The sequence below is a fragment of the Barbus barbus genome (genome assembly GCF_936440315.1).
Source record: "Barbus barbus genome assembly, chromosome: 15".
NCBI lineage: Eukaryota > Metazoa > Chordata > Actinopteri > Cypriniformes > Cyprinidae > Barbus > Barbus barbus.
In genome coordinates this window covers 5476395-5490152 of record NC_136743.1, presented here as the reverse complement: position 1 = coordinate 5490152, position 13758 = coordinate 5476395, and the positions used below count along the sequence as shown (strand labels likewise).

The following is a 13758-nucleotide window of genomic DNA, read 5'->3' as shown; positions in this document are numbered from 1 at the left end:
ATATGCATCATGCAAAAACAAAACATTTGAATAGTCACTGACGCAAGGCATAGGCAGAAGTAAATTAGCTTAGCTAAATATATTAAAGTTAGTCTAATGCAGGTTTCTGAACTGAAACATTAAAGGGATTGTTCACCTAAAATGTTAAACACTGTCATCATTTATCACTGTCGTTCCAAACCTGTATGACATTCTTTCTTCTGTGAAGCATAGAAGATACTTTAAGAAAGAAATATTATGTTTTTGTCTACATAATGAATTTCAGTGTTAACCAAAACATTCTTCAAAATATTTTTTTTTTGTTGTCTCCTGCACATACATTTTTGGTTGAATTAGAGCTGTCAAATGATTAATCGCGAAAAAGTTTTTGTTTACATAATATATATGTGTGTGCTGTGTATATTTATTATGTATGTATATATAATATACACACACATACAGTATATATTTTTCAAATATTTACATGTTGTTATGAGTTGCTGAGGAAGGAATGCAGGATGACGAGGGATGAAGAATAAACAAAAGATCATCTTTTGAGAGGAACCTGCAGAAATTATAAGTAAATAAATGACTTGATAAACCAGATACAGTAAAAAAAAAAAAAAATGTATTACTTTTATTTTTAAATTGAAATTTATTTTAACTTTATTTTTATTTTTTAAACTTTATTTTTTATTTTTCATTTACTTTTTTTATTGCTGCATTTATTTATTTTACATTTTTGCAGGTTTGGACCTCCATATTGATACGCAGTTCACTTCTAATAGTTCAAATCAGGATTGTTGAATCATGTTTAGGTTTATTTGCATGTTAATTAAAAATTAAACATTCAGCACAGACTGTTTGAATGCTTGTTAATGATAATGCTAAAGACTAAAGGTGCATTTCAGGACAGAAACGGTAATGTATTGTAAATGCCGATCGCAACCAGCAGGTGGCAGTATAGCAGTTTAATCATACCCTGACAAGTATGCAATGTTATTGCCAAATGGTTGGATACCTTAAATGCTAGGCGGCTATTTGATATAATTAAATATATATATATTTCTTCTTTGGTATGTGTTGGCGCAAAAACAGTTTCTCCACTAACACATGCACAAACAGTTGATTTACTGAGGTGAAATTGAGAGTCTTAATAACACTTACTTGCACACCCTGACACGAGTGCAATTACAGCATTTGAAAATGACATTAAATTAAATTTTAGTTAAAAATTAAATATCATATCAGTTGAGAAAATCAATGTAGGCGTACTTTCTGTACTAACGTGCATTGAACCCAGCTAACATTTCAAGAGTCAGGCTGCATTTTGGAGTGATGCTGTTGGAAACCTCACACCCAGGTGCAAAAAGTGTGTGTTGCTCAAGAGTTAGGACACAAATGAAACAGAGACAAGACAAGGCAAGAGAGCGATGGGGTGTGGCTGCATGGGCGTCTGTACGGACTGATAAATGTGTCAGCAGAAGGGGATTTTCATGCGGTCATGTCTAGATATTCAAATGCACATTGGTCAGCTATGTGTATTTTTGGAGTTGGTTGTGGCGCTTGACTTGCTGCGTAACTGACCATGATACTGGAGTCTTACATTTCTGGATGGAAGATCAGCTCGTTTGCCTTCATAAAATGCTCAAAAAGAAGATTAACCCCAAGATAGCGGGCGATTATGAATGACTATGAACAATTTGTCAGTTTGAAAACAATATAATAGCACCGCAGGTGAGATTAACACAGTCTTAGTGATGGGAAAAAAAAGATAAACCTGTCCAAATGCTCAGTCTGTAACTTAAATAAATATCATTCATGGCTTAACAATCCCCTCAAGCTATCATCGCTCACAGCTCTGTTATTGTTTCACTTTGGCATCATGGGGAAAAGTAAGTTGGTTTAGTGCAGTGATCTCATTTGCAATGCATTATTTATCACACCAATTATTACTTGGTTTTTACATTGTCAGGATGTCAGTATGAAGTACCTCTAAAAGTGCATTTTTTGCAAGAAATCGTCAACAAAAGTAGAAAGAATCTGTGCACATATATTCACTGCACTGATTTATTAATTACGACTCATTTATAATTCATAATTCATAATGATTTCTGTCCCGTTTTAAATGAGTGCTTCGTTAATTATGGCCTGCCTTTGGAGAAATTAGTGTAAGGTTATTTATCTGTTTTATGCATATGACTATGACGCTAATTGTGGCTGTGAACTATTTCCAGATGTTATGGTGAAAGCATCTGAGGTGGAATTTAATATTGCTAATAAAGTCTAAATATAGGGCTTTGAGTGCATCAGCATTTCTATGCAGGGGTCAGCGGCAAACAACATCAGCTGCTAATGAAGGAATGTGCCAGCAGGCGTCTTTTTTCTTCTTATGAATGCTCCTAAGTGCTTTAATGTGCTTTTCATTTTAAATGTCACCAAATTTGCACTGGTGTGGTAGCAAGGTGTCAGATGTCCATATAATGGAAGGGCCCAATATTTTATCAAAATGTATGTAGAAAAATGATTGCTTTTGATAAAACATTACGAACACAAACTTGATTTTTCTCTGAATGTCTTGTCAAAATAGCAGCTTATTTGGGCTGAGAACCAACAGCTTAGACAGGAAAGGTTGTCTGACCAATCACAGCTGGTTTATTTTAAGTGACATTTAGGGGTGGGTAAATTCAAAATCTGAAAACAAAGCAGTCTATACAGCTGAGTACACATAAAAAACTTGTGCATCCTGAATAATGGAAATTGCCTGAATTTAAGCAGCCTAAATATACATTTCCCTCAATTTGTAATAGCATGGCAGATATTTTAGTTCTCAGATGTCCGTGCAATGGCCCAATCTTTAGACTGTAACTTAACCCTAATGCAAGATGCATGAAAAGCCATTAACCATTCAGTCTTACATTCAGAATCAAGAAAAATACATTTTTGTTGCTTGAAATAAAATGAAATATATAAAGATATAAGAACCTTTATTTGTTTTATTTTATTTTATATGGTTGTCAAGTTTCTCTTTTTCATCTAGTTAAGTTGATGTACTTAAATATTTAAAACTTAAACTGTAATAAAATGAATAAAAACCAAAGACGTTTAAAAAACTTAAAAAATGACTAAAATGTGCAACAAAATTGCTCAAATTAAAATGGAATATATATATATATATATATATATATATATATATATATATATATATATATATAAAAACTAATTCGAAATATTAACAAAAACCTACAAGAGATACTAAACTCTGATACTAAAATAATATTTTACATGAATTAGTGTGAAAAGCTCTAAGAACCTATGAAATATTTACTACTAACTTATTTAATTCTCAATAGATGTGTAGCTTTCTCAAAATACATCTTTTGAGAATTGTTGTTTTTTTAATCGAATGTTTAAGTAAAGATTTGACAGTTGAAATGTAGTCACATTACTGAAAAAGTAAGTCTGCTTCAAACTACTTAAAGACATTTAGATATAACAAAAGACAGAGAGAGTCAGTGTTAGTTTAAATTCACATTATTTCATGTAAACAGCGGTCAGTTTTATGACCCTGGGATTAGGAAACAAATTAGATTTGGGATCCAGGCGACCGTCCCAGTTAGCTTGAACTCGAAGACCATCTGTGAATTTCCACAAATAATCAATCATCCATCAGGCGAAATCAAAGAGAGCAGTCCCGCACCGGACTACATCGCTTCCCCACACCTCATTCTCGCTCTCTCTCTCTCAAATCCCTCTTTTGCTGAATCTGTGGCCTTTGATCCATGTGAAATGGTTCTCCTTGTAGAAACACCTGATTTTATTTCTGTGAGGCTTGTTCATTTGTCAGCTTTGTCAATAGTGGGGCTGTCCATGTGACTGACGGGCCGTCCTGGTGCATCACTCCACTTGATTCTGCAAGCAAGCAATAATATCAGACAGAACTCACAGCTAAATCCAAACTCAGCATTCAGTTCAGACTCAGAGTGGATCTGATTCGCACCAGAAATGCTGTTTTATTTGTGTAATAATCATAAAATAAAAAAAAATTTTTTTTTTTTTTTTTGCACAATTAGTCAAAATACTGAGAGCTGTTTGCAATACAGAGTATCTAGAGAAAAAAAGGTATTCTTTGATATGGGAGATAAAGGTTGTATAAAATAAAAATGTATGAGATGGAAACAAATGGCATTCATTGATGATAAATAGAAACCTAATTATCGTGTATTAAAAAAACATTGTTTATTACCCATGTCATTTAAAATTTCGAACCTGTTTAATTTGGATATGACTGACAAATATGCATCAGGAGTAGTTCACCCAAAAATTCAAATTCTGTCATCATTTACTCACACTCACATAAAAGAAGATATTTTGAAGAATGCTGGTAATCAAACAGTTGATGATCCCCATTGACTTCCATAGTATTTCTTTCCTTATGGAAGTCAATGGTGACCAACAACTGTTTGGTTCTTCGAAATATCTTCTTTTGTATTCAACATAAGAAAGAAACAGGTTTGGACCAACATGAGGGTGAGTAAATGATGACAACATTTTTTAAAGTGAATTATTCCTTGGGTCTTATTATTATTATTATTATTTTTAAGTGTACAGCATACATGTAAGTGTCTAAATATTTTTAGGGCTGCTGTGCATGCTTATCAAGTCATATTATATATAAGCAATTCTAAATAAAAACCTGGTTTGAGTTAAGCATATTATTTAAAGAAGAGCTGTAATTTATCACCCACAGTTTACACATTCATTTGCCAAAAACAACTCTGTCCGAATAAAAATACCATTTCTCTTGACAGAAAACACAATAGATATCTATTTTATTCTGTGTATACTTTAAAAGTACATTTTAAGATCACCTCATTAGGAAAAGGCTGATCTTGAGCTGTTTGTTTTGTAATGTTGTTGAGTTATGGTCTGTTGGACATTGGTTTGTTGCATTGCATTGCATTGGGTTCTTCAGGTCAGCATATTGGTTTCTGGGTTTTTAAAGTATATTTAGATATTTTTCAGAGAATAATTTCTTAGTGGAACTTTATCAGTTTCTACTATGACATCAGATTGTCAGACCTTTTGTCCTGAGATCTTTTATGTTGGATTGAAGTGTTAAATCTAGACGTTACCTTACACTGGACTTTTGTAAATGTGCGCAGACCTCATTGCCCTCGGGCGTGAATGATAACAGGAGAAATTTCACACATTGCATCATCTGCTCACACAGGTGATGTCAGTGCATTATTAAACCCACAGCGTATTTGGACACAGTGTGATGAAGGCCTGGGTGTCTCAGCGTGTGGGTTGCGCAAATGACTGTCTTTAGCTCAGCTATTTTGTGGGCTGTTGTTTTCCTATTGTTTTCACTTCTCTCCGTCTCTTACCCCCTCTGCACAGAGAGCGAGCGATGCGATGAACTAGATCACTTCCACCATAATCAGCAGAAAGGAGTTTACCATTTTTGGCATCTGATAAGCAATACCGTTTTTGGCGCATTTTGCAAAGAAAAGCAAATGACCTCATTCTATTTGCACTCAAGATCAGCTATTCAACCCTGTTACCTAAGCTATTGTGAGAAAAGTTAATCAAACAAATGTTTTTCTTTAATTGATGGAAAATGTAAATTGATCAATAACTATAAACCAACATTTGGTCCTAAACTACTTACTGGTCAAGTTTAATTTAGCTACATTTACAACCCTGTTACCTATTATTTTATAGTTCTGAAAATTATATATAAACAAATAGTAGAATTTATTTATTCTTTATTGCTAGAAAATGTTATTAAACAAATTAAGGTTATAATCAGTAATCAGAGCCCCAAACAGGGTTGGTAACAGGGTTGCAAAAAAATGCAAACCTCATATAAAATAAAACCGTAGAAATAGAATAAAATAATTAAAATCAAGTCAAATATTATATTATAAATATTTTAAAAATTTAATAAATATAAATTATGAAGACAAGATTAATATATATTATATAATTAATTATATTTTTATGATCAAATAAAAACAAACATTTAGCTCTCTTATTTGGGTTCTTCATCCTTCCATTACTATTTATAATATGATCATTCAAAATTTAATAAACCATTATTTTATATGGTAAATCATATATATATATTTGTGCTGTCAAAAGATTAATCGTGATTAATTGCATCCAAAATAAAAGTTTTTGTTTACATAATATATGTGTGTGTACTGTGTATATTTATTATGTATATATAAATACACACACATGCATGTATATATTTAAGAATATATGTATATATTAAATATTTATATATGATATAATTTATATGATTATAAATATCTACATGTACACATGCAAATATATGCTGTGTGTGTATACACAGTACACGCACATATATTACGTAAACAAAAACTTTTATTTTGGATGCGATTAATCGCGATTAATCTTTTGACCGCACTAATATATGTATAATGTACTGTATATTTGTGTATGGTATTTAATTTTTAAATCTTACAATAAAACTAAAATAAACATTAAACGAGACTACAAGTTTTTTTTTTTTCTCTCCGTCTCTCTTTTGGTCTCTCCATCCCTCCTTCCTTCCTTCAACTACTCCCCTCCTTCCTTCAGTGGCAATGACTCAGGTCTCTGGAGTTTGTTTTCCCCTTTTCTCTCCCTCTCTCGTCCTTTAGCACGTGAATCCTATAAGCAGATAATGACATCCCAATAGAAGGCGTCTGTTGCTCGGTCTGGGCGTGGCCCTCTGCTATTTTCAGGCGCTGTCATGTGATTGGCTCAATGAGTGTATAATTATGTCCAGTGCATGAGAGAATTCACTTTCTGCCTCTCGCTCTCTCCCGCTCTTGTTTTTAGTGGGGTGATGTTGTATCTTGTGGTTGTTAGGCTACAAATGGCAACTGCCTTGGTATATAATGAATAATATAATGACCTTGTTTATTTCCTTTAATTGAAAAAGGTGATCTGCAGTTCACAACACACGAGTGAAAATCTAAACACGTACAGGCAGACCGTTCTTCATGCTGGCTGACTGTTGTAAGCAAAGCTATACTCTTCTGTAAACACACGGCATGGCTGCGTGTGTGGAAGCATTTGGCACTTTTTTGGAAGCGGATGGTAGCCTTGTACCAATAGCATTTGGGGAAAAACGGAAAAGAAGGAAAGGTTTGCTATAAAATTCAGACAGACAGTGTTTTCTTCCAGAACTCTGTCTGTATGTGAGATCTTAAGAGACATTTTCCTTTTTTCTACCCATCCATCCATCCATCCATCCATCCATCCATCCATCCTTCTATCGTTCTATCCATCGTTCTACATTTCTATCGTTATGTCTATTGTTCTGTTGTTCTATCTATCGTTATACTGTTCTATCTGTCTATCTATCTGTCTGTCTGTCTGTCTGTCTGTCTGTCTGTCTGTCTATCTGTCTATCTATCTATCTATCTATCTATCTGTCCGTCTGTCTATCTATCTATCTATCTATCTGTTCGTCTGTCTATCTATCTATCCGTCGTTCCGTCCGTCCGTCCGTCCGTCCGTCCGTCCGTCCGTCTGTCCATCCATCCATATTTCTATCGTTATGTCTATCGTTCTACTGTTCTGTCTATCGTTCTATCATTCTATCCATCCATTTTTTTTGTAAAATCTTTTGGTTCAGGGTGGATTAATGCTTAATTTCCCAGAATGCCTCACCTGTAATGAATGTCATTGAATTCCATTACAGTAAATTCCTCTTCCTGTCATTCCAATTTAACTTCCTATGGGGTGTGTCCAATTTGAATCAAATTCACACTCATTTTTTCAGTTCTGAATTTTGCACAAATTTGTGGATTGCCTGACTGATGTGTAAATCAGCCATGTATTTTTTATGCATTTTTTTTAATTGTAAAATCTAAAATCAAATGTCTCTGTTAAAAGTATATTGATGGTGTTTGAAGGCCTCTGAAGAACAGAAATACCAGCACCTGCGAACATGTCACCATGTTGATCTGACCAGTCACAGGAGTCCATTAGTGTATCTATCATTCAGTGCGTCTGCCTTTCGTCTTATTGGCTGAGCCCAAATGACATCATGAGCTGAGAGCATCATGATTTTAAGAATGAGGAGAGCTGGGCATTAACAGACGTGCGCCACATGTGAATGTACCTCCTAGCATTAACTTGCTAGGAGTGATCGTCTGGAAGCAAGCGAGCATGAACAATACGATTATGTCAGAATGAAAAAATGTGCATCCTCAAGACAGCTTAGTCTTGTCTGGTATCTTCCTCTCATTCTCTGTTTCTCCCTCAGAGTCTAATCCTTTTTTCTATTTACACAGAATTAAATTCATAATCAAACGCATGCTAACAGCTGAGATGAGTCAGCCATCTGGAGCTTTGAAGGTTTTGTGTGCTATGATAATTAGAGCATTTCTCGAAACTATTTGGACAGAAACATTCTTTTTACGTAGTTGTGTTTTATTTATTGCCACCGGTAGGATTTTATGCATTCAGTATCAAAATGTTCATTAAAGACCCATGGTATTGTTATGGTTATATTTTATATATATGTGTTATGGTATATTGAAATTAGAAGCTCTGGGGGGCATTTGACATTGAGGGTTTCCCGGAAAACCATAAGAATTTTTAATTAAATATATTTTTATTATTTTAATTATTATTTAAAATATTATATATTATAATAATATAATTATAATATGTGACCCTGGACCACAAAACGAGTCATAAGTGTCAATTTTTCAATTAAACAGATGTATATATATCCTCTGAAAGCTGAATAAATAAGCTTTCCATTGATGTATGGTTTGTTATGATAGGACAATATTTGACCGAGATACAACTATTTGAAAATCTGGAATTTGAGGGTGCAAAAAATTCTAAATATTGAGAAAATTGCCTTTAAAGTCGTCCAAAGGAAGTTCTTAGCAATGCATGTTACTAAACAAAAATGAAGTTTTGATATATTTACAGTAGGAAATTTACAAACTCTCTTCATGGAACATGATCTTTAGTTAATATCCTAATGATTTTTGGCATAAAATAAAAATCTATAATTTTGACTCACACAATGTATTTTTGGCTATTGCTACAAAATATACCCCCAGAGACTTAAGACTGGTTTTGTGGTCCAGGGTCACATATATAATATTTTAAATAATAATTTAAATATATAATATTTAAAATATTATATAATTATTTATAACCACAATATCATGATAATATAATATTTTTATTTTTATTATGTAATTATATTATTATGTAACATATTGAACATGGATTATATATAATTTATATAAATCATTATACTTTTTGTTTCATTGAATTGAAAAGTTTTTTGCTAAATTTTCATTAGTCATTTTCCATTACACTCAAGTTTTGTGACCGTCAGTGCAGATCCTCGTCTCTTCACATGATGCGAGTCAAGTTACAAATCTTTATGATTGTTCTTACACTTCAATGACTATAATTTTCTTTGCACATAGGTACCTATTTTGGCGTTGCCATAGAAAGTAATAATTTCTGGTTCAGACATGAATGCTTCATAGAAGTTGACATTTTGTAATTATAATAATTTAAAATGTATTATAATGTCACAGTGCGGGCAACCTTGATTTGCTACTTATTATCACTAGACTGTAAAATTTAAAGGGCAAGTGAACAAATTTGTAAAGTTTCTCAGTCAAGAGAGCATTTTATTGGTCATGATCATTCTAATATGATGAGAATTTTTTGGAAACTGTGATGCATTTTTTTTTTCAGCATTCTTTGATTAATAGAAATTATAAATCTTTACTTATTAATTTCTTAAAAAAAAAAAAATCTTACTGACCCCAAACTTTTCAATGGTAGAGTATTTTGTCAACTTGTACTAGTACACTAGACATCCATGACCTCAGAGCTCACAGACATGGACTAAATGGACAATAAAACTCCAATTATGAAGTCATCTGGTCTTTAACTGCATTTTAATTGGATTTGAGTGATGACTAACTGACATGAGGACAAGAAAATGGCCTTGTTCCTCGACAGTCGTCGCTCTAGGTATCATCAGCGAGACGTCAATAACTGCTGATGTGTCTGCTTTGAATCATAATGCTTCTGTTCATGCGGATCGCTGGGAAATGGATGAAATAATAATCTTGAGGTGCATTATGCAGTTTCCTCATGTTGTTACAGATCGAGACACTCATTGGCTGATCGGCATCTGCTGACCTCACATTCACAGTAGATGATTTGTACAGTATGTTCTTACCCTGCGTTTTCTTTCCCTCATTCCCTGTCTCCTCTCTTCTCTCCATCAGCTGAGGCAGAGCGGAGCAGGAATGCACCAGCTGTGAGCCGTACTGCAGTGCCAGGGGACTGTAAATAGGGACGGACTGAATGTGTTTCCTGTCGGCAGACAGCAGAGAGGACATACGGGACTGGATCTGAGCGGCTCAGAGTCAGGTAGGACCGCAGACAGTCTGTGTGCCATTACTCAGAGGTCTAGACGAGGACTTCCTGTCCACCGGTGGCTTGGGAATGCTGTTGGAATGGGTTTTTCACAAGCTAAGGATGTTTGGCGTCCTGATATTCAGCGACGTGCCAGGTTAGAAGAAGTGAGCTGGGAAAGGTTTGAAATGAGACTTTGTATGTTGAGCACGCTTTCTTTTTCTCGGTGGTTCATTTCCTCAAGTGCCCTCGTTTTTCATTCCTCTTTCTCTGCATCACTCTAAAGGTTTTTCGGTTCAGCTATAGGGTAGGTTTTTGATGGGAAGTTATTGGTGTGTTGGTTCCAGGTACCATTCATCTGTTTCAACAACATATGAATGGTTCTTTAGAAAACCACAGATTGCTTCTCTTTGGAAATTCATTGGAATCTATGGAGGATTAAAAAAAAGTTATTCTATTACCTAACAAGAATTTACAAAGATTCCCTTAATGGACTATAGCTACTTGAAGGTTTTTCTGTGATATCATTGGAACTTCATTTTCATTGGTTTTCTCTTATTTTTATTAAAACTTTTTCTGTGGCATGATGGCAGTCTTTTAAATGGTCGTCTCATAGCATAATTGGAACTTGGGAACGTTTCTCCTTTAACATAATTGAAGCTTAAAAATTTTGTGTTTGGCATCATAAGGACATGTGGTCAACATGAAATTCAAATACACCCTTTTTACTTCATTAAAAAGTCATTTAAAGGGATAGTTCACCCAAAAAAGTCTGTCATTATTTACTTAACCTCTTGTCATTTCTTCTTCCTTTTGTGCATGGAATACAAATGAAGATATTGTGAGGTATGTCTCAGTGTTTTGTTCATACAATGAAAGGAGTCCAAAGTAGCTTTGAGTTTTGCAGAGGAAAGAACATCACAGGTTTGGAATGACACGAGGATGAGTAAGTGATAACAGGTTTTTCATTACTGGGTGAATCTCTTCAATGCATTAACATGCAATAACACTGTAGTATTATTTTAGTATTATATACTATTATAGTTTATATTAATATTTGGAATTGTTTTTATATTTTAATTTTTTTGTATTTTATGTTTATTTGTCATTTTATATTTTTGTTTTTAAAAATATTTCCATAGATTTAATTTAGTAATTTTAGTATTTCCACGTAATCTTATTTCAGTTGTTTCAGTATTTAAAATTTTAGTTTAGTTTTTCATCTAATATTTATATTCATATTTATTCAAACTAATAAAAATGTTTTAAAGGAATAGTTCATCCAAAAAAATGAAAAGTCTGTCATTAATTACTCACACTCATGCCGTTGTAAACCCGTAAGACCTCCGTTCATCTTCGGAACACAAATTAAGATATTTTTGATGAATTCTGAGAGCTCTCTGACCTTCCCATAGACAGCAATGCAATTACCACGATCAAGGTCACGCTTTGATTTGAACGAAAACTTATCCGCGTGGTGCAGCTGACACAGAACAGCATACGCTGTTTGTGTTCAGTTGATACTCTCCAAAATGGCACTATAGGGTGACGTGGAGGAGATGAATTCTTGAATAAAGTCGTTATTTCTGTTTTCTTTATGTACAAAAAGTATTCTCGTAGCTTCGTAAAATTACAGTTGAACCTATGATGTCACATGGATTATTTTACCAATCTCCTAATCCGTTCTGGACCTTGAGCGTGGTAATTACATTATCTATGGAGGGTCACAGAGCTCTCAGAATTCATCAAAAATATCTTAATTTGTGTTCCGAAGACGAAGGTCTTACAGGTTTGGAACGACATGAGGGTGAGTAAATAATGACAGAATTTTCATTTTTGGGTGAACTATTCCTTTAACAATAACAAAACTCCACAGAAGTATTTTAAAGTTCATGGCAATAACAGAAACCATTGATTACCGTTGGCACTGCCATTGGAATTCCATGTTCCAGGATAAAATACTCCTCAAAGTGAAGAAGTGAAGTAACCCCCCACAATCTACAGCAAACTGGCATTAAGTGGGAAGTCGTGGCCTAATGGTTAGAGAGTCGGACTTGTAATCCAAAGGTTGTGGGTTCGAGTCTCGGGCCGGCAGGGATTGTAGGTGGGGGGAGTGAATGTCCAGCGCTCTCTCCACCCTCGATACCACGACTGAGGTGCCCTTGAGCAAGGCACCGAACCCCCAACTGCTCCCCGGGCGCCGCAGCATAAATGGCTGCCCACTGCTCCGGGTGTGTGTTCACGGTGTGTGTGTTCACTGCTGTGTGTGTGCACGTTGGATGGGTTAAATGCAGAGCATGAATTCCGAGTATGGGTCACCATACTTGGCAGTATGTCACTTCACTTAACATCTGGCTCCGTTCTGACTAGAAACACCCCCTTTTGGTGATCTAATCAATTTTACGTGGATAAAATCCTGTCTTTTTTTTCCACATTGAATGTTCTTTAGATAATGGAAGAAAAATAGGTTAAACATTCTGTTTCATGTTGACCTGAAACATTTATTTTTGTCATTGTAGGAGCTCAAAACGGTTCTCCACTGGCATTTGACCAGAGGCTTTATTTGCACAAATACACTAGCCTTAAATCTGTTTCTCTCTCACATTAGTGTAAGGAACACCGAGGGGGTTGCAGTAGTGAGATGTGTGAGTGTTTTTGTACCAGGTGAGTGAGTTTAGAAGAGGAACTCTACCATCGACTCAGTCATGTGGACCGTCTGAGATAACACACCTGCCATGAGTGGACTGCAGACCTCAAGTAACCTCGCACACACACACACACACACACGCACACGCACACATGCACGCGCATACATGCATAGTGACCCACATTAAAGAAATGAGATGTTTGGTACAGTAAGTTTCCGATCATAAAACTATACATTCAGTGTTTTTGCAATATTTGTTTGCAGAAACAACTTGGTTTAAAAATGTTCAAGTGTGACTCACATGCTAATAACTTTTTTTATCTCACCTGATAAAATAGTTTTTCGGGGCTTCTGTATGAAGCAATTGCAACCCTCTTCCTGTGCAAGATGTGCTGTGTTATCTTTAGCAGTGTATGAAAGTTGTTTCCTGTTTTTGAAGCTTTGATATTTAGGGCGTGTATGTTAGTATGATATTCACAGTGTTTTTTCTACGTTTAGGATCTGGGAAAGTGTTTACGAGTGTGAAACGAGTGTGGCAAACTTCTCAGAGTCTCTGAGGAGGGCAGTGGTGTTTTCTAGGGGAAAATGACATGGCTCTCTCTGCGGCTGGTTCACCCAGATGCAAATAAGATAAAAGCAGGTTTCCATGGTGATAGAAAGAATGATCGCTGAACACACACTCACAGTTGCTTCAGTCTGTG

The 13758-nt window shown here is 34.9% G+C and overlaps 1 protein-coding gene across 8 annotated transcripts in view; it reads left to right on the top strand.

The window, feature by feature from the left end:
- Positions 1 to 13758, top strand: part of LOC306881030 (muscleblind-like protein 1) — a 68749-nt gene that overhangs the window by 2160 nt on the left and 52831 nt on the right. For all 8 annotated transcript variants that reach the window (XM_079434906.1, XM_079434886.1, XM_079434900.1 and 5 more), the window contains exon 2: positions 10281 to 10425. The gene's annotated coding sequence lies outside the window, so the exon portion shown is untranslated. The remainder of the gene's footprint in view (positions 1 to 10280; positions 10426 to 13758) is intronic.